The 23,752-nt window shown below is 42.7% G+C and overlaps 1 protein-coding gene and 1 long non-coding RNA gene across 28 annotated transcripts in view; both read left to right on the forward strand.

The window, feature by feature from the left end:
• The window catches only part of FGGY (FGGY carbohydrate kinase domain containing), a 264,789-nt gene that overhangs the window by 112,548 nt on the left and 128,489 nt on the right, over window positions 1–23,752 (forward strand). The window lies entirely within an intron of this gene.
• Window positions 18,272–22,120, forward strand: LOC146759076 (uncharacterized). Its single transcript, XR_014932914.1, has 2 exons — window positions 18,272–18,408; window positions 20,428–22,120. It is a non-coding gene; the product is annotated as an uncharacterized LOC146759076 (long non-coding RNA).

Raw genomic sequence — 23,752 nt, forward strand, 5'->3', positions numbered from 1 at the left:
CTTTCAATGCAAATGAAAGACTAGAAATTTTGGGGGAGGCTGGGACGTATGTTGGGGCAATGGTCAATTAATCCACCACACAGCTCTCTGCTTGCAAGCATTTGCAGGGCATGAGGGTTTCCTATCCAATGTCATGTCTTCAAGAAGTGGGTACTTCTATTTCATACCTAAAATTTAATGGTGGTTGCAGCTAATTTCACACAGCAAATTAGACTAAATACTTGAGCTGCTTCCACCTCCTGAACTTGACAGAGAATGAAAATAGTTCTTTGGTGAGTAACTTGAGAGTTCCTTGAGAGGGTTAAACGTGTCTCACCGGTGCACTCAGCTTGACAGGCCAATGCACTTTGTCTAGATGATAGATATGAAAAACTAATATCTCAGTTTTCAGAAGGGGTTCTGAAACCTAAAATCGAAACCAGATGTGCAACAGAAAAGAGCAGTGTATATTACAAAGTGTTGTGAAATAGCCCAAGGGAGGCAAGTAAGCAAAAACTGCCCTGTTCCTTAGCAACATGCAAAACAAAACAAGTAACAGCCTGGTTGGCATCTGATGGGACAGGTTTTGGTCTCTGCAGTGGAAAAGGAGACTAGAGAAAGCTCAGAATCATTTTGGAATTTCTGGTGACCCGGAAACACCTTTTGATTCGACAGAATGGTTACCTGGCATCTCTCCTCCCCGAGACCTCCTCCCTCCCTGCAAATGTGTAGCAGTGAAGAAACACCAAGGCTCTGTTCTTGGCTTCCTCTCCCTGCCGTGGCCCAACGTGATGTGTAACACTGATCTTCCTTGTTTCTTTGCTTTCCCTCTTACTGAAGTCAAACACAGCCATGAAAAGTGGGTGCCAAGGGAATGTAATAGCTCCGAGTTCAAAGTTACTTTGAAGACTTTGCATGATTTAAACGGCCAGCTGAATTTTGGCTCCTCAGATGTGAAGGTGTGTCTGCATGTGACTTATGTCTAGAAATGGAAAGAAGTGTTCAGTAGGTAAAATCTGAATTAAATACATCATTCATTCATTCCGTAAAAGTATTTAAATCAGGTTCTGGAAGTAGTGCTCCACATCCATTCAATTTCATCTGGGTTCTTAATTAAATTACTGTCTTTTGCCAATATCAGAAATAGGGGAGAGCTACAACGTACATTAAAAAAGCTGTACTGCCACAACTCGGTCCATGAGGAGCATGGCAAAGTCATGTCTCTGAGTGACACAGCTCTGTGGGAAGACATGGTGGGAAAGGGCTTCTACCAGCAAACCAGTCTGGTTGGTGCAAGAGCTCATTCAGCGCAGGGAACTCTGTTTGCTGGAACGAGCCGCGTGTCCGCTGTAGCTGTTTGCCAAGGCAGATCTACTGATATTTCTGTCTGAACAAATTCTTTCTGAGAAAATCCTTTCTAGAGCAGGCAAGCCATGGGGTGTTCCTGTAACCAGCCCGACTCCAGAACCTACAGCTCGAAGCAAAACCACACAGTTCCATGAGATTTGTAATCACATTGTGAGAGGCAGCAATTGCAAGGGGGAAGGAGGGTGGGTGGATTCTACTTGGCTTTGTTGTTGCAGGGAGGCTGAGGCTGCCAGGCAGCCAGATTTTGCTTTTTTCTCTCTCTCTTTTTTTTTTTTTTTTTTTTTTTCTCTTTTTTTTGAAATAGAAAATATTTCTTTTGGAAAATGCTGTTCTGGCAGAATTAGAATTCTGGGGGAAGTTCATCTTGATGAAGTTTTCAACGGAAACGTTGATATTACTTATAAATGAAATAGCAACTTTCATTTTGACTCCTTGCTTTAGGGTAAAGCTTTTCTTTGTTGTTGTTGTTTTTGCCTCTAAAAATTAAAGATTAATAATAGATACAGTTGGTTTGACATTATGAGATAAAAATTCTTAATGAAGTAATTTTAGTGCTCTCGGCTAAAAATAACTCAGAGTTTCCATTCTGTGAAGCATTTGATATTTTGCTGTTCTGTCTGATTAGCAGAAAAGCAAATATCATCGTCAGAGTCTTCTACAGGATAAAAATTCCTCTGCTTTATTTTTTACTCTTTGCCTACTTCTAGTAAAGCCTTTGAGTCACTGGATTTGAAGTGGCACCCTCAAAAGAAGGCTTGTCTTTATTAAGTCTTGAGAGCAAAGCTGGAAGGGAACAAGGTTGTGTTACTGCCTCGTGGTTTCTCCTGAGCCTTTCAGCAGTTCCATAGGACGTAAGGCATCCTCAGCATCCAAATCTTGTTGAAAAGGTGCAACCTAAAAAGATGGAAGCAATAAAAAATTACCTCAAGACATGGCATCTGGAATAGGGCCACTGTCTAATCCGGTCCTATTTTGTGGGTATGGTGGACATCATTAGGCTCAGCTCCATTTTCACCTCAGTTCTTAAATCCTTCCTCTGGTGCCTCTAAGTGGGAGGACTGGAGCATCTCCCTGATGAGGAAACTTGTGAGGAACCTGAGGCTGTTCATCCTGGAGAAGAGAAGATTGAAAGAGGATCTGATCAATGTTTATAAGTATCTTATATATATATAAGATATCTTATATATATATAAGGGGTGGAACCAAGACAGAAGTTCCAACTGAATGTGAGTAAAAACTACTGTGAGGGTGGCAGCACTGAAGCAAGCTGCTCAGAGAGGCTGCAGAGCCTCCTTCCCTGGAGATATTCAGAACATTCCTGGATGGTTTCCTGCATGACCTGCTCCAGGGAACCCACTTTAGAGTTTCTGGCAGAGAAGTCTCTGGCTGAAGCCTCTCAGTAGCAGGAATCAAAGTTAAGCTTTGGGTAGGAGTGCACTGCTCTTTGCAGGTATGCCGCAGTGTAGAAGCCCCTTTTCTTGATGAGGAAATGGACTGTTTTCTATTATTCCTGAATTCTTGCAAGTTGCAGACAGAATTGTTGCTTCATATCACTTGCATTGAGCAGGTTCGTTATTCTTAAACTCCATAGTAAGGATAACAGTAGAATTCCAAAATGCAGCCCAGGTCAAATGTGGCCAGTCAGGCAGGTGCAGCTGCTGATGCTGCATACATTCCTGTTCTAATTGTGGGCATGTTTACCATTATCAGTGCCTGATACTCACAATGTTTAATAAATTAAAATTGTTCTTTTCAAACAGCAGAGGCTTTTACATGAGACTTATGCTGGCCAATGAAGTCCATTAGTGCCTGAGTAAGTGGTAATTAGTGGTAAGAGTTGCAGCCATTAGAGTATCTTAGCTCCCCCTGTCTAAATCACACTTGGCAGCTGTGGGATTCTCCAGCAGCCCTTGACCAGCACCTCTGGTAGGAGAGAGAGGTCTCTACAGGAGAGTCAGGAAGGAGAGAGAATAGTTTGGGGGAGATGATGAGTCCAGCAGTCCAAGCATCTTCATATCTTCTGGTTTTGGAAGTGGGGAGAAAAAGTGGTATTCGGGTCTCTCTCTTTGATGTAGTGAATTCATTGAGCCCTACTGTGTAAAATCAGCATGTTGGCTCCTACATTCGCCCTAGCAAGGTTGCAAATGTCACCAAGTCTCACAACTGTAGTTGATGAAATGGTAAGCACAAGTATGGCGTGAGCATCTATTGGGATCTTGCCCCTTGTGCTTGTGTGTCAAGGATTTCTTAGAATAGGAAGCTTCACTTAATCACATAATGACTAGTTTTCTATTTTGCATCTGAAAGGAGAGTATTTCTGTCCCTCAAATTCAGGTTTCTAGGGGTGGCAGTCCTATTCACTGTGTCATGCCAGTAATTGTGCTCACTTCGTATTGGTGAACTTCAGTATCTTTCTTACTGTGGTACTGTCATTTATATTTCCAGGAACGATGAATACAGAACTGGACCTCATGACTCAACCTCAAATTATTTATCACTTTTAACACCCGTAAGTTGGTTTTGGTACTTCTCACACATACCTGTCCCATCTGTGAGAGTGTGCACAGGCAGACAGGAGGAACTCCTAGTCTCTTGCAGCTGTGTTTTGTCAGAGGATGAAAGTGTACAAGATACAGATCAGATACAGCTTCTGAAAAACAAATTGAAACAAAGAGTCTCACAAAGAGAATGGCTGCAGCCAGAGTTCATAAAAGAGCTCTATATGCTTTCTAATGTAACAAGCCTTTATTCTGCCTGGCTGGTCCTTTGAGTAATCTTAAGAGAAAAACTGACATCTCTTTTTAGTAGGAAAGAAGAACATTTATCTTATTCCTAACGGTTTTAACAAGCCTCTCCATGATGAATTATGTATTTATTGTAACTGCACACTCCACAGCCACAAATTCTTGCAGTTTCTTTCCAGCTGAAAGCTCCAATAAAAGACTTCCCCAGATAAAGGGCAAAGGATTTGGGCCATGGTTTTTGTACTTAGATTAATCTAGTTAGGCTCTGATTTGTCTGGTTTGGAGACTTCACAGACCTGGAGAGTTAAGCATGCTTGTAAAATATTTGTAAATAATAGTTGTGGAGCCACATCCTCCAGCTTCTACTTCAGCTTCCTTCCCTGAGTCTTAATTTTCCCCTTTTCCTCATTAGTTATGGTTTTCCTTCCCTTTCCTTCATGTTTCACTAAATCCAGGGGCGCTGACAATTGTAGTTCATTCTGGATAGGCATAAAATGCAGCGTAATTCTTTTTTTTTTGGAAGAAAAGATAAAAGGAGGAGTCATTCCTTTATCTCCAAAGAGTTTTGTGCCAGCTGGGCTGCAGTTCAGCCGTGTGGGCAGTGGGGACTGCTCAGGGAAGCTCTGTGCCTGTGGGAGCAAAAGCATTTACAAGCAGCCAGAGAGGAAGCAGGCAGACAATAAGAGCACATCAGCCATGGAACATATTGAGGATGAAGGTACATTTCCATGGAGGATAGGAGGAAAAAAGGCTTTCTCAACTGTGACTAAAGAGCCTTAACTCCGGTTGATCTGGTCCTATTTTGTTCTGGGAAAGAAACTCATAAATAAAATTACACTGGTGAAATACCTGACAGTGCTCTGCAGCTCATGGAAACCTCTCAAAAGACATGGAATATAGGCCAAGTATGTGGGTCAGTAGAGAAACTACTATTTATATTTGGACCTGCCTGTGAATACAGTGTAAGATCCAGCTGCTGAAAATACTAAGAGAAGTTGCAGAAAAGATTGTTAGCTAGAAAGTGCCAGAGGCTCTGTCAGGTGGTGTTGCTATTAGAGCTACAACTTTGCAGTCATCTCCTATGAATTAAAGGAGCAACGTCATTGAAGTTTGGGGAGGTGAGTAGAAAGGATCTGCTCCTTTAGTAAAAACCCTGCTGGGAAAACAAGATAAAGCTGAAATATGGAATGATGTGCACTGGAGGTGAATCTTACTGTGGGTATTTCAGAATTTCTGTTAGCTTTCAGATTCTAAGTATCCTTTCTTTACATACTGGTTTGTGAAGTCCATTCCTGTTTTGGGAATCTTCCCACTCAAAGGTTAGAAGATCTGGGCTGAATTCCGTTTTGGAACAAGCCTGTAGCATCAGTGAGAGCTTTCTGTTGGTAGGGCAGAAGACCATGATTTCTATCAGAGCTGTGGGCTCTTGCTCCTTGCCATAGAAATGGATTATGCTCTGTTCACCGCTGCATCCATTGATGAAGGACAAAGCCTGCTACTTACAGCCAAACTGGGACTTTCTACTTTTTTTTCCTTCTGAGTTCTTTTGTGATCCAAATCTGTAACAAAACAGCCGGTATGTAATTCTGTGCTCAAAGAGAATGACTTTTTTTTCCATAAATGCAATTTAGACAGTAATTGGAGTTAGTAAAGCTTTGAAGGTGCAGCTGGAGGGAAAAGTAATGTGCCATGTAGAAGGGTGTAGTTGAATAAAAGAAAGCTTTTCCAGAGGACACAGGGGCCAGGAAAGGGAGGAATTGAACATGAAACCATCCGAACCAGGCCAGAGTGCAAGCTTCGGGCAGTCCTCAACAGCTTGCATTGAGCTGGTAGGTTGGAGCTCATGCTCTGTTTAAATAAGAAGATGGCCAAATTTTGCTCCCTAACATCTGTTGTTGAGCATAGTATGCAGCATGTATCACTGCAACCCTGTTTACTCCTGCTGGGGTGTATGAAAAGAGTGAGTGAAAGCAAAGATAAAGCCTCGTGTTTAGCGATTAGCTCTGTCTGAAAATCTGGAAGATATGGAAAATAAAACCTTACTGGGAAATAAGAACGGATGGAGAAAATTATGTGCAGAAGAGGTCAAGTCACCAGAGCAGGATGATGGGGTGAGAGCAAGGTCCTGGTCAGAACCTCTGCTTTGCTCTGACCACAGTGCCTGCCGTCTTTCATCCTGCCTGAAGGAAGTGGAAAAAATGATTTCATAATCCTTTGTCACGGGGTTGGAGATGCTATAGGTCACACAGACAAAAGATTTTCGGTTGTGTAGTAAGAATTGAGGTCTTCTCAAAAGCTTTTGGAATCTCATGGCTTCTCCTTCCTCAGTGGAGCAGCATGCTGCATCCAAGGCAAACATGGACCAACCCTTCTCCATCTTGAGCACTGACCAAGACCTGCTTCTTTGTTCTCAGCAGTGTTGTTTGGATATGAGAGATTTTGCTGCTCTTTCTGCATTATTTTTCTAAAGCACTGTAGGTAAAGTTGGGCTGAAGAGATATCTTTCTGTTTAAAAACATTCAATTGCTGCAGATTGCTGGTTTCTTTAACAGCAGCAGCGTTAGTAATAGTTGGTGTTTGGTGGTTCAGCTGAGCCCCTCGCTGCTGGTGCTCTTGTTGGTGTGTCACTGTCAGTATTCCGTACTGAACTATCTAACAGCTGTCTTGGCTTCCTTCCCCACTAAAACAACTGCTGCTTCACAAAGAACACTGATAATTTTGTCTTCCTTGATATTAACAGATCAAGAGAGGCCCTTGCCAATACAAACTGATCTTTTATTTTTACAGTCTGAGTGAGACCTTTGGTAGAATTTGTTGTTCTCTCTAATTCTGTGCTTGCAGACTAGTTGACATCTACTCTTTTCATCTGAAGTGATGCTGAGTGGGTGGGACATTTAGGAGGGAGATTAATACTCTCACAAAAGAATCAAAGTCCAAAGGAAGCCAAAGGCAAAACAAAAAGCCCTGCACAAGGCACAAAATGAAAGGGCTTGTTTAATGGCAGTGGAACAATAATAGCACAGTCTTCCCCTAGATTTTAAAAGGCAATAAGATGAGAGATGCTGTGCTGAGATTGATGTTCATCTCCTGGTGTGTCTGCAAATCCCATGCTTATCCATGGGAAGGGGGTGGTTTCATACACCAGAGTGGAGGAGTTGCTGCTGTTCCTAGTCTGAGAGCAAGACCCGGATAAAGGTCTGTAGCATCCACAGAAAGCCAATTTTCTCCTGCTCTACACATCTGTGTGGTGTTCATCATGGAGGTGTTTGTGGTACGGAGTCTTCAGAATGGGATAGTGAGCATGAGTGCAACCTCCCAGCACAACTGTAACGCAGCCTGTGTAATGGGCAGCTGCTGGGTCTGTCCATGCTCTTTTGGTCCAGCTACAGCCAGTGGCAGGAATCCCATTGTGGTTGGTGGTTTAGTACCCAGCAGGAGGTGAGAGCCGGTACAAGATTATCAGACATGAAGATGTCAGTGAAGGAAGGTGAGATGCACCTGCTACCAAAGAGAATTCTGATATTCAACTGCATATTTCAGAGATCATAGTCCAGTTTTTAGTACATTATTTAGCAGGTTATTTAGTGTTGGATAAAAGTCAGACCTCTTCAAAACAAAAATAGATGGTGGTGGAGAGGATGTTACAAGGAAACGTTTAAGTTTTAAGCGGAAGGTTAGCAGGTGAAATAGGGGCAGTATTTGTCATGGCATTGTAAGTGAAAATCCTGCCTAATGCGCAGAGTTGATAGGTTCATTCTCCAGAATGCCCCAGGGAACTTCAGATCCATCTCTCAGTGATTCAAAGATGACTTAGGTTCTCTGAAATATCTGCTAAGCATCTTAAAGACTTCTCTTGTGAGAGCTTTCCAGAAACATGGTCTTTAGAATACCTTAACTATGCATTGCTAGACAGTCAGGCAGAACTAAGGGCTTTCCAGTGCATTCTCACATCTGTGTGTTGTATCACAGTCATTTTGGCAATCATGGAGCAAGCTGCCATTGCTTTGTTTTCCCTGTTCTTCCAGAGACATGTAGCCAAAAAGTGGTGTTTTTTTTTCCAGATTTGTTTCCCTAATGTTGCATGTGTGAAATGAAAAGATCAAGATCTGAGTCATTTTTTTGTTTGATTGAAAATAAATACAGATTTTGGTGCCCCTTTGGTTTTGAAGGAGAGTTTGTAATGGGCTTAATTGAACACTGGACATTTGAGAGGAGTGGGAGTCTATTTGACAGTTAGTTAGGATTGGTCATAGGGTTCCATTTGCAAGTTAGTCCTTGCAGGCATGATGAGAGAAAAGTAACATAACAATGTGGGGGAAAGACTGCTAGTTATAGAGCGGTTATGTGGGTAAACAGTCGTACATCTCGCTCCTTTACTCCCACATGGATAATGAGCTGAACACGTACTATGAGTAATTTGTTTTTGTTTTTGTTTTTTTTTTTAAGAATTGATATTGACCCCAGAGCAGAGCACCTGTACAATACTAATAGTGTTGCTGAAGAAAAGGAAGGATCATTGCTTGGATTTAGGGGGGAGAGGCTGCATTGCTATAAAATGTTAGAAGGTGAATTTGTGGGGGGAAAGGATCTGATGTGGAAGATGTGATTGTTTATTGTTAAGTGACTACGAGAGGGCAGCAGGAACAGTGTGTTCCAATATAAGAACCTGTAGAGATCGTGGCAGAAAGTATCCTTCCCCTCCTACCCCAGCATCTGTCAAGCAATTCACATCTATTTATAAAGCAACCTCAACAACTTCAGGTATCGCAAGCTATAAATGTTTACCTGCAAACAAACAAGGGTCTGTAAATTGGAAGACTGTTTAGAGAGATGTTTGCTTTCATGTTTGAGATGTACCTTTACTTACTTCAATGACAGCAGATTGCTGTGTGCTGTCACTTTGTATTTCTGTATTACCTGCCACGAGGGAGTGATGGCTGAGACTCTGCCAGTGAGAAGGCAGATTGTTTCTGACTTTTTGCCTCTTCTTTTATTCTGGCTTTTACTTTCTCCAGCATTTTTATTTAAATGCCTTCCTCTCCCCTTAAAACCATGTTGTTTCTGAAGAAGTCTGCATGCTCCATATCTAAAAGCCCATCTGGTCATTGAGTCAGATATGTGAATTGCTTCTTTACACCTGGTGTTATTTATTTCTGTATGCCTGCTTAAGATGCCCACCTATCAAATTAATGTTTATTGAATGACTAGTGCTAGGTAGCAAATAGGCAGCATGTAAATTGTGTGATGTCATCTGTGTATAGAGTAATGTAGGTTGTATTGGTATGGTGGTCACCATCAGAAATGGTGGTCACCATCACCTTCTGACTGCAAATACCACCCAGTTATGGCAGAGTTTTTTTCCTCCCACTTAGAAAAGAAAGCTCTTGTGACAGTGTGTGTCAGAGCAGTGCTGCTGGCACACTGTGACTTTTTAAAGGCTTTGCTATAAATAAAAGCAAAATATCTTCATGGCATCGTTCCTTCTGGAAAAGCATTGGTGGCGGTTTGTTAAACAGAAGTTTAGCAAAGATCAAGGTTCTCTACAACACTGTAGGATACCAAGGACCCGAGGCTTCTTCTAAGACGGTGCCAAGTGGAAGAACTCATGAGTCTGCTCTTCTGTCTCCTCTCTGTGGGCTGTGTCCAGTTGTAACCCAGCCAGCCAGCTGGCCTCCAGGCAGAGACACTTGTTAGAAGTGGAGACCTGGCTCCCACACCAGTTCTATCCTAAAGTACAGGTGTAAGGAGATCCAGTGACTTGGCTGTGAGAAGCTCATGCCTATTTTCCAGCACAGCTAAGAAAGATAATCTGGGCATGGGCAAGATGGTTCTATTTCAGCCTAGGGGAAATTGCCATCCTATGTTGCATCACAGGTCTATGGCTTGTCAGATTCAACAAAAGGAGGTTATGGACAGGATCTGGGAAGGAAAGATGGAAGAAGGAGAACCAATGCCTGTGATCTTCCCATCTCTTCATTTACTTCTGTAAATCCTGACTCCAGATTAAGGCTCCTGAGCATGGTGGGACACAGGGTACCGGACCTTCCCACCAGTTACCATTTCTCCCCCACGCAATAACAAAAAAAATCCATCTTGAATCACTGACTTCTTATTTCCACTCCTTGTAAGAACTAAAACTCAGCAGGCTTCTTCTGACAGAGCTCTGCACTGGAATGGATATATCCATGACAAAGCTTCTGCTCAGCTTTCTATTTCACTTACAAACCTTATTTCAAGTGTTCAGAGGAAGCACTGACATGGTGGCCTGACTGAGATGCAGAAGGCATAACTTTGAATAAGCATCACTTGAATAGTCTGCCTGGGCACATCTCAGTGCCTGTCATCTCGTAATGGTGCCTAATAAATTGGTTTTATTTTTTATATCAAATGCTTAGGCTTGACCTTTCCAAGCTGCTCATGTAAAAAAGACAAATACTGAGGCTTTTTGGAACTTAGAAGATTGCTTCCAAGTTAGAGGGAAACAAAACATACTAACACTCAGTGCAGCTATAAGTAGGAATGAGCAGTATAATTGTTTCTCTTACCTGGGTAAAAGGTGAAACGAGTTACGATTAGCTGTACCTTTTGGCAAGCACTCGGGTTGTTTGAGCTGTTTTGTTTGTTTGTTGTTTTGTTTTAAACACCTTTCAGGAGTAAAAGTTCATCCACAAACCAACAAGCTTCTAAACCACTTCATGCACGCTCAAAAATTCTCTTGCAAGTCTCAGGCGAGAAACACTGACTCATCAGAGACCTTAAAGGTTGTGTGGTTTGAAACTAGATCAAGAGCTCTTAAGACAAGTTAATTAAATACACTGAAACCTCTTTCTTGCAGAAATTGCTAAACCAAATGTCTTGGCCAACTGAATGGTAACGTGTTATCCCCTGTGCCACTCCTGCTGCCATGGCTACATTTTTCTTAAGTCAGAAGTTTGGCTTTGAGGAAAAAAAAAAAAAAAAAAAGGGAAGAAAGAAAAAAAAAAGGCAGCATTCTGGTATGTCTGCCTACATACTAATATTAGCCAGCACAACCTTGAAATAGCATTGACGTTCATTAATCCGAACACTATTCTTGTCCAAAAATGTTCAGATTACTGACGTTCCCTGCAATTTTCTTCCTCATGCCACTATCAGTAGCACATTTAACACCAACCTTTGGGTGTACTGATTGCCTCAAACTGCCTTTAGGCAAAGGAATTATTCTGTGATGCAAGATGAGGGAAAGGAGTTGAGTTTCCAAGTAGATTAACTTGGATGATTTCCAGTCAGCAGGCACATAGATGCCCTCAGTTGGCTGTTTATAAAGTTTCTGCTACAGGAGTTTGGTAATGCAGTTTGTGACTCTAGGTGAAAACTTGAGGGAAATTTGGGCACTCTGGGCAGATCTTCAGCTGGTGAAGTCATTACAGCTCAGCAGTGATCAAGAGCTCACTCAGTTGATACCAGCTACTGCTTTGAGAAGTCTGTTGGCTGTCTTTGACCTCACGGCTCAGCTCAGCTTCATTGGCAGAGAGACTTAGATGTTTCCATATGTACGTTGTGAATATGAGGAGCTATTCCTCATATTAAAGGTTTTAAAGGAAAGCCTCCCAGCTTTTTGCTGCTGATGTCCTTGTTACATAACATAGGTTTTCATTAAATGCCTGAAATGTGTTACTTTGTCTTCAGAATGCCTTCATCCTTAACACCTACAGAAACAAAATGGTCAGCTCCTGAGATACAACCACATTTGTCCTAACTGGTTTCTGGGAAGTAATTGTAGATACCCTCATATAAGTAGTTGGTTTTGAATTTTAAGAATTATTTTATTCTAGTGCCCTCTCAGCACCAGTTACATAAATAGGTCCAGAACATGGGGGCAGGCAGAGTGGACTCTGTTGTTGTGTCTGGGTCAGCTGTGAGTTGTGCCCTGGCTTCCCCAGCACAGTGGATTCCTTGGGATGGTGGCAGAGACCCATGCCCACATGATTCATTGTCACATCAGAAGCAAAACGTTCGCTGCCATCCCTACCACCTGTCCTGAGAAACATCAGACCTGGTCAGAAGGGACACAAACTGTCCCCAATTGCACAGCTTTAACTTTGTGAAGCGTTATAAATAGGCTGATCAAGACAATGAACCTAAGTGTTTGTATTTTATGCATGTGGTATTCCATGTATTTTATTCAGTGCACTCTAAAACCACTTTGTGTGGTCCCATATTTTTGTAGAACTCCACAAACTGGAAGATTTGATGCTTTCATTAAACTGGAAGTGTTTTGGTGATGCCATATATTTATTTTAAAGTATGCTTAGTAAAAATACACTTATTAAATTGTACTTTAAATATAAATTGCCAGCCTTTCTCTGCAGGAGGACACAACTCATGGGACTAGTCCTCATCTGTTGTTTCGTCCCCGCAGGTTTTAGAACTGATGAGGTGCTTTGTTTCAGCAAATAATGCTTTCTCATTCCTGGAGCTTGCTGCTTATTGGATTATATGCATTGGCCTTGGAGTCTTGCATCTCTAAACGGAGCATCATAGGCGCTCATGAGTCACCAGACAGGAACTAAATGTCAAAGTTGAAATCAAGTTTACTGCCACAGTTGGTGTGAACAGTGTGACTGGCGGCGTGTCATCCTCATAGCATGGATGTCTGCGCAGGGGAGAGCGAGGCTGCTCCCCTTAGAGCAGAGCCTATTTGATAGCGGCGCTGCTGAAAGCAGGGCAGATTTCTGCCCCAATGATCTGTAAAACATATATTTGAAGGATTCGAGAGACCTTGGAAACAAGTGTGGTGACCTAAGTGGTTAAGCAGAGCAAAGTGCCCTTCAAGAGCAGCTCCTGTGCCACGGAGTGCCTCTGCGGACGTGCTCTCGTCCCAGCCCTGCTGTGTGCTCCTGGAACAGCTGCGTATGGATAGCTGAGGAGATCCGATGGTGTCCTGACTTGAGGTCCTGTGTAGATGGCAGGGCTCCGCTGGGCTCACTCCCATAGCCGTGTGCTGGAACAGTATGTGAAACTTTTCTGCCTCAGATCCTCACCTGACCTCCTCAACAGAAACCGCTATAGCAGTTAATGGGGAGAGCTAAGCGTGTTCTTGCTCTGCTCCTGTGTTAAGAACTCTTTCAAGTCACTCTTTCTGATTTGCTTCCTGCCCCAGTGTCACCTCTGCCAACACAGGCTCCCCTTCTTTGCAACTGCATTGAAAACAGGAGGAGAATAAAGGCTTGACAGGGCCTTGCTGATGACAGCAAAGGCAGGGCTCACTTTCTGGTTCTGCTACTGACTTGCCCAGGGAGCTGGAGTAAATTGCTTCAGAGTGCTGAGGCTGTGCTTTGCCTTCTGAAAACTGTGTGGTTTTTCTCCTGAACTATTTTGAGACCTATGGCGGAAGCTTGTTGCTTCACTATTAAGTGCTCCCAAACGTAGAGTTAAAAACAAGAAGCAGAACCAAAAAAAGCTGCATTGCTTCTTAAATTAAGACTTCTTGGCAGTGTGGATCATCCTTTCTGAACACAATTGCAAGTGCCTGATGAGAAGTACAAAGAGTCAACAAAGGTTAAGGTCTTTTTAGGTTGTGCCACTGCAGTGGGATCTCAGTGTCTTTGATTTCCAGGGTAATTGAAGATGCTTATCATCTTGCAACTGCAATGTTAGATTTTTCACTTTCTTATCTAAACCTTCACTTCCATTCACGTAGAACTTTGTAAATTGGTAAAAAACAACTTGAAAAAATAAACCAACAACCCACAAATTGCCTTCCTGGTATTTTTGGATCTTTTATGGAGTGTCATTTATAGAACATTATTTATAGATTTTTGATATGCTCCCGGCTAACCTGCATTGCTGGCCCTTTGCAGAAGCCTCTGTTCTACTATAGTACATAGCAGCACCCCTGTAAGTGTCAGCATTCCTTGGCAAAGCTGGCACTTCAGCAAGGACGTGCTGGGTACGTGATCCAGGAGGTACGTATTGTCCTACATAAAGTGCCAGTGCTGAGCCTGTTCCAGTTTTATTAATTCCCCATTGCCTACATACGGTTTGAACATTGTTATAGACAGGGATTCATTCTGCCCTTAATTTGTGCCTTCCTGGTAGGAGTCTGTAGTTCTGCCTAAGGATAGGAGAAGTACATAGCAAAAATTGGATGAAATTCAGGGCAAGGAGAGACTTGAATTGCTGGGGATCTTGAAGTAACGTGAAATAACCAGGTCCTTTTAAATAGGCAAGTTATGATTGCTCCAGAATTTAAAGATAAAAATATATATGCTGGAGAGGACTCAGATTGGAAGCATTGGCAGAGACACTGAGGATGCAGATGATGGAGATCTGTGATTCTGAAACACATCCCAAACCTGGTCCTTCCAAAGATCTGTTGTTGTGCTTTCTGGATGGGTTGTTTGCTGCTCACTGTGAGTGGGCTTGGGCTGAATGCCCCTGGTCTCAGAGAGAGCATAAGGTGCCAGGTCAGTGTCTAAGCCTTGCAGCAGCTGCAGCGTAGCCTGGACACTGTTGGGATATGCTGCTTTGCTGTCACACTCAATGTCACATTGATCCTTTGGGCACTTCTAAAAGAGCAAGGGAGTGCTTCTGGGACTGAGGCTTTCCATAGACTCAGCAGGCGTCAGCTGGCACGGCACCCAAAGGCTTGAAGAGCCATGGATGGTGTTAAGTGAAGTCAGGATCAGCAGGAGGAGGCGGGAAAAGGCAGTGTTTTCCAAAATCTGAGACAGGATGAAAGCAAATGGAGGTGGCACCATGGGGCAGTCCCACTGCTGGTAACTGTAGCTTACTGTGTGGAGCCATTCCCAGCTTTCTGCTCCTTCCCTGGAGGAAGTGAAACCATATCAACCTTGAAAAAATACCTAGACATGGCATGTACTTTATTATATGCTGCTTACACTTTCACTTCTGTCTCATCAGACCCTAAAAATAGCTAATTTTTGTCTCCCAAGTCTTGATATTCCTCCAAGCCATGCTCTTACTGCTTTGGGGCCTCCAACTCTTGTGACTCATACCTGCAAACTGAGTGCATCGAGTTTCAGCAGTGCCCATCTCCAATGGGCTGACCATTTAAGGTGGAAGTATTCCCATTAGTTCATGCACTTTTATTTGGGCTGTGGGCTTTGTGATGTGATTCTTTCTCTTTCCTGGCAGATATCAGAAATTATTTTTTTAAAGTATATATACCAATACTCAGTTGCAAGTTTGCATTCAGAACTGTCATAAGGAAAGCTTTGCTCTTCTGGACTTCGAGGCATTATTAAGATGTCCTTGAAACAGAAAAATGCTTCTCAGGTTCTCTAAAAGCAGTGGAGTTTGGAGGTAACAATGCAAGGAGCCAGAGGAGGCCTTGGCAAGCCAGATGGCCCTGGTCCAGCAGGGATGTGCTGAGTGGTGCTGGTGAGTATGGACAGGCACAGGCTGTGGGAAGCATGGAGGGGCCTCTGGCTGCTGCCAGGCTCTGCATGGACACCCAAACAAGATGTGCTTGCCATGCAGAAGGTAATGCAGCGAGCATGATGTTTCCTGGAGCTGTGCTGGCATAAGGTGTCAGCAACTGGCAGAATGAGGATTATGAGTTTCAGTGTTCAAAACCAAATTTCATTAATTTGGCCAGCAGCTACCGGTGCTAATGTGAAGACTTCTTCCAAACTGAGAGAGGGAATTTACACCGTGCTGGAAGCAGCAATGAACTCACACTGCTTCCTTCCTCACTGCAGCCTCTGTGCCGTGCTCAGGGCTGCAGCTCAGGCAGGCAGGGGCTCCAGTGCTGCTGCCTGGAGGAGAGCAGCGTAACATAAGACAGCTATTCAAAGGCTACTGCTGTCCTGCAAGTGATTTATGGCACGCAGGACAGATTCTGATGTGTCATGCTGCAGGGGGAAAGGAGAGCGGGACCGAGGTCACGAACAAAAAGGAATTTGCTTATCCAATTTCCGTCTCTTTCTGAATTTGATTGGAACTCACAGTTGTCAGGCTGTGTTTAAGTCCAGTCTTTACCCATGCCTCCTTAACTGCGGAAGGTCAAAACCAATTATTGTTTTGCCTCCAGGGACTTTCCTTCTTCAGAGAGACCTTACAGTGCATATTCTTTAAACTCTTTTCCCTCCAATTAAGGCAGCAGATTCCTTTTTGGAGGGTTTTTTTTTTCAGGGGAAGAGGGGACAGTAATCGGGAGACTGATAGATTTATCAATAGCTTTGGAAAACAAGGCCTGTATGTCTTGGAAAGCTTGAAATCTAATTCCTTTCAATGCTTTTCTTCACTCTGAACTTAAAATCTGTCATTCTGTTTCACCAGGAATGGAAAGTCCCTAATTTTCCCAGGCTGCAGTTTTCCTCTGGTTTTTAACCCTCAAGTGCCATGTTGATTTATGCCCCCATACCTGATGTCTCTAAGATATTCATGTGGAGAAAAGTCCTCTCTTTGGTAGGAACTTACAGCTGTACTGTCTGGAGGGAGCTGTGAGAGGCTGTACCTACATCAGCAGCTGTAATCTGATAAGTCAGTTAGAAGCCTTTGATGTCTTTGGAGTGGAAAGGGAGAAGAACATCCTGAGACAGTTGGATTTTTTTCCTCCTTCTTTACATTTCTATTACAGTCATCATTGCTTTCAGTTTTATAGATGGCCTTTCCTTCTGCTCCAATCCACCAATACCCACTGAAGCCTATTTCAGCAGATGGCATCAAGCACTGCTGTCACAGTCGTGTCCTTTTACTCAAGGAGTTAAATGCACTTTTTCCCCCATGTTTCGAATGTCACACTACTTGTGGGAGAAGTAAGCAGCAGAGCAGACAGAACATAATCACTTGAAAGAGAAAATCCAACCCTCCGGTCAGGGGAAGGAGGCTGCTGAAGCAGTAAGTGCAGGAAATGGTGCAGTTGCTGAAATGCTTGGCAAAAATCCTTTGTAATTGCTGTTTATATCAGCATGGAGCATGCAACCATAGTGCTGTGTGTGAGATGTGACCCCACACATAACCAGGTGCTTCTGCATGCTGTCATGTTCAGGTGGCTGAGCTGTATTGACTGCGCTGGTTACTCCTACAAAAATACTGCACAGTGTGGAATATTAAAGGAAGCGATGTGATCCTGTGGCCTGAGAATGAGGATGAGAGGTAGATGTGAGTCTTGGCCCTGATCTGCCACAGTCTGTTTTGTAAGATGCTGGGAGAGTCAATTGAAGTGCTTTGGCCACCACTTGTTAGACCTGTCTAAGATATTTGCTCCTGGGGGCCTCATTCCCTTGATTGTGATCCGGAGAGGGCATGGGGTGACCGACTCAGGTGCTGAGGTTCCCACTCCACCTGCCTACATGTAATCACATAATTCCTGAGTTCTGTGCCTAGTGAGAATGATGACAACAAGAACTATTTGCAGTTGGCTTATAAAGGGTTAAACTACTCAGTGATCATCATACACAACATTGGATAAGTCTGGGGGGTGCTGATACATTAATTTCAATGTACCGTTCCCATCTGCAGTGTGCTTATCCTAAGGGTTAGCCAGGAATTAATCCTTCCTAAAACATTTACAAATAAAGCCAGAATAGCGAGTGTGACTGAAGTAGTTAGGTATGACTCTGCAAGCAGAAGTTCAGAGGACTTCACTGTATCACTTTGATACAGTGCTAGCATTTGGCCTGAGATCACTTCTGAGCAGACATCACAACAACGGTGCTAGGAAACATGTTACTGGTTGAAAATAATGATTCTCTTCTTACCCCCCAAAATCATCCAGATCTAAGAATAAATTCTGCTTCTGCCCAACCAGACCATTGCAGGTCATGCAGGGGAAATTTCCTTTGCAACTCATAGATGAGCCTGTCCCAAAGAGGGCTTTTGTTTTGATAAGGTGCCTCTCCTGCCCCATGCTGCTGAACCAGCCTGAATCAGCAGCCAGCATGTGAGTGCAGGAAGATCCCAGTCTCAGCCGCTGAGTCACATGAATAACTGGAATAGTTCTGCAAAGCAGAATTAATTCCCAGAACCTCTCCAGGCATATACCAGCAGGCACATGTTTCTGCTCCAGCATTGCTTTACAGCTCTGTGATGTAGTGGAAAGGACTGGACTGATCCTTGTAACTGAGATAATGCAGCTTACCTGGTGTTAGTGCGTTAAACCTTACAAGTTTATTGTTGACACTCTCCTGCTTCCAAGAAGATTTAAGAATAAGCCGCGGCATAACAGAGCTATTAGGGTTAAGCTCAAATCAACTGTGCAATGACTCAGAGCTCGGGAGTCCTTTCAAACCAAATGTTGCAGGGAGAACCTTGTTGTTATTAACTGTTGAGTAGCTTGCGGTTCCTGCAGACTGTGCAGTCAGCAAAGGTATGTAAGGAAACATCTTTTGCTTTTCTAAATCCATTACACTTTGGCACAAAAGTGGGAGTTACAGGAACAGTAACTTGATGGCCCTGAGATTCTCGTTTAGCAGAGTCCTCAGTTTGTGTTCCAAATTTGGGCTGAGGTATGAAATCCTTTACAAACCCTTTCAGATGTAAGCTTATAAAGGCTGCAAGCAGGTTAAACTTGTCTAGAACAGCAAAGGGAGGGAAGAAGGCCTTGTAGCAAGTGCAGAATGCAGCTATTCCTCCAAAGCAGAGCAGGATGTGGGAGCTGAAACAGGGAAACAGGGTGAGAGACAATAACAGGGAAGCAAATAGAGAGTCAGTGGTTAGTAACAATTTAGAGAGCGTTTCCTTTTAAGCAGCATTTTATGTTGTCTAGGTAACAGTGATAGTCTGACCAAGCACACAGGAGGATGAAGAAGAAAGAACACTTGCACTTCCACCTGTTGCTTTTGAATATATCATACATGAATTCAGGGCAGTCTGCTTTGCAGTCCAGTGACACTGATGAGAAGAACTCATTTACTTGTGTCCTCTCTTTGTTGTTCTAGAATATTAAAGTCAACATTTTTGCAATTTCTCCAACAAATGTGGTCACTTTTAATGTTGGTCCTTTGGTAAACCTTACACTTTGTTACTCTTGTCATGTTATTATTGACAACCATCACAAAAGAGCATGAGCTTTAGAAGTTCAACATAATTGGGAACTTATACTGGAATTATGATTGAAGAAGAAATCTCAGGTCAGCGTTTAGAAGTCTGGACGCCTATGCTTTGCATTTTGCCCACAGCTGAAAATGTGTTACTTGCTTGGGCTCAGAGCAAGTGATTTACTTGCAGCTTGGGCTGTACCTTTGCCTGCGCTGCATCTGAAATGAATCCTTACCAAAAACAAGCATCACTTCTGACATCTGTTGCTTGTTTGTATGGCAAACTGGCAAGTGTTGGAGTTTGTGATAATGGTCAGAAGAAAGTGTACAGCCCAGTGGCCATGGAAACCTCATATCATTTTTTCCTGTTTCTTTTTCTGCATTTTCTACTGAATGAATTGCTTTGAATCCAACTAGATGGCAGCCTGAGAGACTGCAGTCCTCAGCTTAGCCACAGCAGAGGGCAAACCTAATCAAAAGCAATGATCTTTCACTTTGCATGTTATTTTGAGTTTGCGTCATATATGTGACCCCACGGTAGATCAGGGGTGGGCAGGATCTTCAGGGGCTGTCAGAGATCACCAGGATGGTTCTTGGAGCAGTAGGATCTTGAGCCACTTGTGCTGCACTGAGACACTGCTACAGCTCAGTTGCTGACTTCTGGTTTACCATTGTGCAATGAGGGTGGGTTAAGCACACCCCACATTGTCTAGATGTTGTGCAAGTGTTTGCAGAGTTCCCCAGGTATTATCCCGTGATGACGTTTACACTTAACCTACGCAATACAAAGGACAGATGTACTTTCTGCCAACTATAAAATGTTTCTCAATTTTGATTTGCCCATTCTTACTTTGCAACAAAGAGCATTGCATGAGGGCTCAGCCCAAGCCAAGGGGGACTGTTGTCCTCAGAAGGAACTAGATGTGTCCTAAAAGTATATAGCTACTTTGTGTGGTATTTGTTTGTGGACTTTGTAGTTCCATCAACAAATATAGAAGGTGTAACACAGTTCTGCTCAGCTTTCCCTCTTACCATTTTCTTATGAAAAGAATAGCAGGTTCATAGTAAAATCATGAATTTAGGGCTACATTGTTCAAACCGTAGATCTGACTGAGCAGCAAAGCTTAGTTCCCAAATGTAGAAGGTAGGTATTTATTATAGGAACCCCCTGGTAGGAAATAGTTAAAGGAATGCTCTTTATATAAAACTTTGCCGCCAGTGTATAGAATTCCAGAAATAAGATTGTCAAGATGAAATTTTTATTGTATTTCTATCTAAATGTCTTAAATACCTTTTTTTTCTCTGAAAAATCTACCTCTAAATGGACTCGTCCGTGATCATGTGAGAAGTGCGTCATGCCGGAATTGATACCATCACTGGATTATCCCACTTGGATTATCCTACCTACCAGCAGTTTGAATCTTAGTAATGCACTTTGAAGTCTCCAGAGGAAGAGCTTCATGGGAATATTTGGAGAGCCTGATTCAGTTTTTAATTGGGCTGAGTCATGCTGAGTCACCAGGAGTTCCATTAGTTGCATCTTTAAATTCCAACACTCAGGGTTTCAGAAGACCGGAGGGGAATCAGATGCCCCCACCAGATGCTGAAGTTCCATAGGATCGGGGTATCTACTTCCATTATGTTCTTTGGAAAGTGCTGATTTCTAGTCTACCAGCCAACATGGCTCTGGCTACAAACCTGGCCAGTTTCTGGATCCATCTGATGTCTGGTTGGCCAACTGCTTGCAAGGCAGCTTTAAAAAATTATCTCCTCTCTGGCTTCAGCATCATCAGCTTCTCTTGCATATAAAGAGCTCACCACACCCAAACTTTGCCATACTGCCGGCAGTACATTGCTAAAAGAAGCAAAGTTAAACACACAAGAAGCATTTTCCTTTTCATTTGTAGGAAAGGCTTCTTACTCCGTAAGTCAGCTCCTCCAAGAAACCAGCAAAAGGCAGTGAGTAAGGCACCTGATGACTAAAATAATTTAGCTTGTGGGAAGCAGCAGAATTGGATGTTGAGTATAAATCTGAGTTGGATTCATTTCACCCAGCTTAAGGTTCAGGCTAAGGAAGCCACCCAGCTCTTGATCTGTTGTCAATGGGGATAAGCAGGCACTCTTGAGAGTGTGAGTCATCCCACTGGTCTCAGTTCTGTTGGGTGAGGTGGATTGCCCTTTGAAGTTGTTTCCTAACACCACTTCCTAGTACCCTACAAAGTAGGATGATTGCTGATTGATGTTAGCTAAAGTTAGGTAAGATGTAGGCTAATACCAATACATTATCATGTGCAAAGGGCTGTGTTTCATAAAAGGTGGGACAAAACCTGATTTGTATGAAACCAGTCATGGAAATAAATGGATGCTAGCAGTTTTTCTCTTAACCTTGTTCCAGACATGCCCATGGACATAAAGTGGCTTCATAACTTTCTTTCTTTTATAGATGTCACTTGTAGCAGCTTTTAGCTCTTTGTTGTTTCTTTTAGAGTGAAAAAAAGAGATGCATCTAACCTATGGGCAAACTCACAAACCTCTGCCCCATAAGGCTCTTTCCTTTAGGAAGGCATCTGTCTCGTTCTGAAGTAACAAAACCACAGAACAGATGATAGGCAAAAGAATTAGCAATTCCAGCTCCTGGAATAGTGCAAGAAAAAATAATTGGGCTACACAGTCATAAAATTTGACCTTGGAAAACTTGGCCAAATCCATTCCTGTGTTCTGGACCTTCCTCATCTTACTGCTTTTTGAGAATCCAGGGAAGGATCTACAAAGCATGGCAGCACCACCGGGCTGAGGAAGGTGTTGACTTAGACTCACAAAAAGGCATGAAACAGCAGAAGCAATCTGTGAAGCTTCTTGTGAGCAGTAGAACATTTGACTGGAGAGAAACTGGGGGCAATTAAATACCAAATGTAATAAGAATATTTTCTTTGTGTTTCTTATGACATTTCTTTGGTTAATTGTATCATGCATCTATTCAACATGTGAAATGTGATGCTAAAAATATTCTGCTATTAAAATTAATAAAAACACGCAGGAAAACTAGATGTGTTATGAATAATACTAGCAGTGTTAGAAAGAATGACGACTATGGAGCCAATGGATCTAGTCCCACAAGTAAAAATTAGCAGGCATGAATAAGAGTTGCTGGATGATAACCACAGTACTTTAAATCATTGAAACACTTCACACACTTTCACCCTGGAGACACCTTTCAACAAGAGGAGAGGAGAGATGTAAGCCCTGATCCTGTGCTGTTGTGACAAAAGGACCTTTGCCAATGACTTCAGTAGGTCTAGGATCAAGCTGTATGGTTTGCCTAGGGTTGAACTGGATGTCAGGGGAAAGATGAGCTCAGGCTTCTGGACTCCAACCCTATGTATTGTCCATGAGAGCGTACAACTACTTACACAGGGTGTCTTCTGGAATGGTGGTGACTGCACAAATCACTCCTGCCTTTCAGTTTCATATTATAATGTTAATTTGGCTAGAAGTTTAAGAAACAGCATTATATCGATCTATACATTTAGGTGGGTCAAAATGGAAGGGTTTAAGGAGCAGTATAGAAGTTACTGGTGGCTGTTTCGTTTTTATTTGTTTTGTTTCAGAAGACTGATAAATGTATAATTCCAGGGTAACGCCTGTGATATGAAGAGATTGGTACAGCTAGACAGCAAAGAAGGGCAGGATCTGCCCCAAGGTCTCAGCTTGCACTTTGCCCTCTTCCTGCCGTAACATCGTTCAGTGATGTTTGGCATCTTGGTGCTTGTAAATTGTTATTTAGGGAGCAAATCAGTTGGGCAAACTGGCAGTTTGCTGGTGTGTTCACCTCAGGGTAGCATTTGCTATGTAAGACAGCGACTTGATGCCAGCAGTGCACTCGCTTTTTGCCCACGCCTGCACATGGCTGAGTCCCACTGATGCTGCTGATGCTTGTTTGTGAAAAGGCCAAGTAAAGCACTGTCAACATTTCGGTCTGAACTAATGGCTGTATTTATGAGAGCAGATCAAAATTGATTGAAGTCTTTCCACAGACATTACAGGGCTTTGGGTTGGGCCCTAACAAAGAACAGATTTTTAAGATTTATTACCACATTGCAACAATGTTCTACATTATTTTCTTATTGTTGCATAATAGTTGATTTTGGAAACTTATTTTGCTGCCTATATTAGAGTAAGAAAAATGGAAAATCAGGTTTTTTGAACAAGACTGGTAAAAAATGTGTGATATATTGTCACTTTCTGAATGAGAAAATATTCTATCAAAACTCCAAACATTGGGCAGTTGCAGCAGATTTGCCAAGAAAGAAAACTAATTTTTTTGATGGGTTGTATCTTTTATTGGGTCAGTTGTGCTTTGTTGCTCTGTTTTTGTCTTGCTGTAGATACCATGCCCTGCAATGTCATGTAATGCCCTGCAATGTCATGCAATACCCACCTTAAGAAAAGGATGCTAGCTGCTACTAGGATCATTTTAGCCAAACTTTGTAACGATATAAGCCTCGTCTGGTGTTATTCCCTTTCTAGTAGTGCTTAAAGATTCACTGGAGGTGTAAGGAGAGGGGATGAGTGAAGAATGATTGCACTGGGATGTAAGGCTTCACATTTGTTTCAGGGCACGTGGACAAGCAAAAGGATTAAGGAAAAGAGGGAGTGAGGAAGCTGATCTTCACA

This window comes from Coturnix japonica, chromosome 11, assembly GCF_054131305.1.
Source record: "Coturnix japonica strain WE chromosome 11, WE-NBRP24, whole genome shotgun sequence".
NCBI lineage: Eukaryota > Metazoa > Chordata > Aves > Galliformes > Phasianidae > Coturnix > Coturnix japonica.